The following is a 4,130-nucleotide window of genomic DNA, read 5'->3' as shown; positions in this document are numbered from 1 at the left end:
ACATGTTGGATGTATGACGCCTTACTGGGGTCATTTTGTTATCATCAATACCATGTACCAGGTCTATCCTGATTTGTAGTAACCCAGGAAAGCAGCTGAGGAACAGAGCCTCTATCCGAGATACATTACAGAATCCAGTTGTGCTGTCCCATAATCAACTTCTCTGTGTTACAGCCAACTTACAGCCAATGTTTTATATAATTACTAAGTCATATGTGAATTCAGCTCTGTCCAATGCTTGAGTGAATGATGTACGTATTCTATAACTGTTAAGGAGCAGAAATTTAAATCCTCTGTGGGGATTATGTTTTGGGGGAGCATCTTGATGAAACAGGATAAATATCTGGCTCTCCAGTGGAAGAAATCCTACTTTACCACAAGCACCACCTTCCCCAGGCTTCAACAACGTTTTCTTCAAGTTTCTAAAGGCATTTCCAGGGACCAAAGAGCTGCTCAGAGTTACTGGGGAAATATGCTAGGTGGACAGAGAAAAAAGAGCCATAGGAGCAACTGCTCTGGAAGAAACATCACAGTAGTAGCATACGACATCTTTTTGTGCCCTAAACTAACAGCAGGCCAACTCTAGAGGACATGCAATAGCCTCATATTGAGAATAGGAGATAAACAGGTCAAATGATACACTGACACAATTCCTAAATGTCAGAATTTCCCAACAAGCTAAGAACAGAAAGAATAAATTTACACCTCCAAGCATGTAATTTTCTCTACTCAAAATACAAACATGACCCTATTAATCCAAATCAAACCAACAATGTGTGACATTTTTCTCATTTGAAAGATTAATATTCAAGCAAGCAACTTAATTTCTAACCCTGAGTTCAAAAATTTGAGAACTCACCCCTGCAGGGTTCAAGAACTCTGGGTCCTTTGAGGCAGGAAACACAGTGCAGGATAGTTTGTGATTCAGAAGACACCTCACTACATCAAGAATTCTCCAAGGTGGCTGGTCAAACCTAATTTCTCCTGCCAGACTCACATCCGGGAACAAAGGTATGTGATCTCAGGAGCTGTCCCAAGTGCAAGTACTGATTCAGTTCCCCATCTTTCATTTCTTTTATTCTATATAATTTGAATCTCTCATTTATATAAACACTTGATTCCTACTATGTGTTAAATGCTACCTGATTTCTATAGTTAAAAAAAACATGATGTTTGTTCAGTCACACATTCTCACTCAAATGCATTCCTGGCATGCATTTGAGATTATGAAGACAAAGTTCCTAAACCCATTTAAGTCTCAATCCTCTAATGCTGAACCCATTAACTGAGTGCCTAACTAAGGGAAATAACTAGTCATAGACCATACCAATCACACCATCATTGGTACAGCAATATCCATAAATATCAAGAAAGTGATACACAGTTAACTTTTAATTATCCACACTAATGAAGGGGAACAGTGGCATGGTTAATCCAAAATAGTTTACAATCCAATAATAACTTCTATTAGGATTTGGAATTCACTATGTGACTTTCTTCCCAGAAGATTTACCTTCTGATTATGTTTTTCATGATGAATATTCAAGTGAGAAACTTAATTTCTCTCTTCGAGTTTTAAAATTTATAAGTTTCAGCCTCCTTCTCAGGCTCGCAGAACTAAAATGTAGTGCCTTTCACTAAAGTTTGTGATACTACCATAACTTCATATAATCCCATACTGAACTTCCCATGGTTGATGAGTTATTAGGTCCTAATGCCATGCTTTCCCAAGAAATAAATGCATAGCGATTCAGCTCACAATTTCTGAGCTCTTCCTCTCTCATCCTCTTAACTCTTCTGTCTTAGTCTGTTTGGGCTGCTATGACAAAACACCACAGACTGGATAACAACAAACATTTATATCCCACAGTTCTGGAGGCCATCAAGTCCAAGATCAAGGCACCAGCAAGGTCATATTTTGATGAGGGCTCTCTTCCTACTTCATAGCTGATGCCTTCTCACTGTGTCCTCACGTGGTGGAAGAGGCTAGCAATATCTGTGGGGTCTGTTATACAAAGCATTGATCCCATCAAAGAAGGCCCCACCTTCATGACTTAAGCACCTCCCAAAGGCTCCACTCCCTAATATCATCATATTTGGAGGTTAGGATTTCAACATATGAATTTTTGGAAGACGCAAACTTTCAGACCATAGCATCACCCTATTTCATTCTGTATTACTCATTCATGTATTGGTTCAAACATTTGAGTACCTATATTTGGCAGCTGTTCCTGTAATAATACCAAGTAACAAACTACCTTGAAGCTCAATGACTTAAAGTATTATGCATTTATTTCTTGCTCACAGATCTTCAAGTTGGCTGAACTCAGGGTGAGCCTTTGATTTTGGTTCAACTCTGCTCCATCTGTTCAACTATGAACCCCAACTGCCTCGGAGCAGTGGGTCTAGTGGATCACAGGAGCACAGGAAGACAACACAAGCCATCCATGCACAATTAAAACTTCTGTTTACATGTCTGTTCACATCCCACTGGCTAGGGAAGTCATATTGCCAAGCTCAAAGTCAGTGGGGCACATAAAAAGTATACTTCACCCCAAGAAGGAAAGAATGAAGGTAAATTTTTACTGAAAAGCACTCCAATCTATCATTCAATATGTATTAGACTCTCCAGTAGGCTCTGGAAATACCAGGATGAATAAGTCATGATTGCTGTCCTCGAGGACTCATATTTCAGGAAAAAGGATTAAAAGATAATGTTAAAACTGCTAAGTAAGAGTACATCCAAAATACTATGTGGGAGGGGGGACAAATCAGGGAGTCTAAGGCTTCTTGAGCTGAGGGAATCAGCAAAGGCTTTACATCTGAGCGTCTGAGGTGGAACTTGAAGATAAAGATGAGTTTCCAAGGAAAAAGATAAAGCAAGGACGCAGGAGTGTGGGAGTAAATGGTCTCTTCAATAAATGACAGGTCATGCAGTGTGACTAGAACCCAGTATATGTGAGGATAGCTGAGCACAGAATCAGTCCTATAAGCTAGGTTCAGGTTATGAAAAGCCTTATGGACCATATTAATGAGCTCAGAATTCATCCTATTGGCAATGAAGAGACTGGTGGATTTCAAACAGGGGAGCAAGAGATAATCACTGACATCGCCAGAGCCTGATTTTGAAAAGACACCCAGTGGCAGGGTGGAGGAGAGACTGGAGGTGGGAAAGCCAGTTAAGCGGCTATGGCAGTAGTTCAGGTAGAACAACCAGGACCTGAACCAGGACAGCGCCAGAAGCAAGGAAGGAAAGAGAGTTCTTTTAAAAAACATTTTGGATGTGAAATCAAAAAATGATTAGATGAGAGAGAGAGAGAAAGGGGCCTGGAATTACTCTGTTCTCCGAGCTTATACAACTAGTTAAAAAGTTAAGCCATTTCTTCTTTCTGCTTTCCAGAGCACACTGAACTACTGCTCTTAACTTTCCACAGCTCCCCAGGAGACAAAGAACTCTGCCTCTTGGCCTAATTGAAAGTCCTAGGGCAGCAGAACAGAAGAGGGCTTGAGGCAAAGGTAGAGTGTTTGATGAGAAAAGATTGATATATCCCTTTCCATAATCAGTGGAACACAGTGAATAGGTTGTGCATATTCTTTATCTAGAGTGCCTTTAATCACCTAACTGAAATCGATCCTCCTTTAGAGGAACATAAATTAATTCTCCAAACAAACAGCTAAGAGATGTGAAGAGATGCCTGCAGTGTTTACATACTCCAGCTCCCCTGTGATGGGGTAACGAAAGAAAAGCAACTATGAACCCAGAGGCAGAACCTGTGCCTGGAAGTGCCCAGGGTCAGGGAGCAAAAACTCCTAACTGTACTGACACCACCTATTATTTCACCATCATCTGAATTGACACTGGTGGACAGTTACCCACAGACAATACAGCCTCTCACTGGTCGTAAGCACTCAGATGCTGGGTAGGATGGCTCTGCTATTTCTCACTCTGAGCCCTTCCCATCCTTCCACATCCACTAGGTTAGAAGGAGTAGTGAGAGGGAAGGAGCTTAAAGTACCTCCTAGAACTCCAAGTTCCCAACAGAGCCTAGTGGAAAAGACCAGAGATGGGCCTGTGTTTTAAGCCTGGTTTACCGGCCGTGTGACACTGGACAAGTGTCTTCACCTCTCCG

Source organism: Ceratotherium simum, chromosome 34 (assembly GCF_057802395.1).
Source record: "Ceratotherium simum simum isolate JZ-2026a chromosome 34, ASM5780239v1, whole genome shotgun sequence".
NCBI classification, from domain to species: domain Eukaryota; kingdom Metazoa; phylum Chordata; class Mammalia; order Perissodactyla; family Rhinocerotidae; genus Ceratotherium; species Ceratotherium simum.
Note: the sequence above shows the minus strand (reverse complement) of the source record.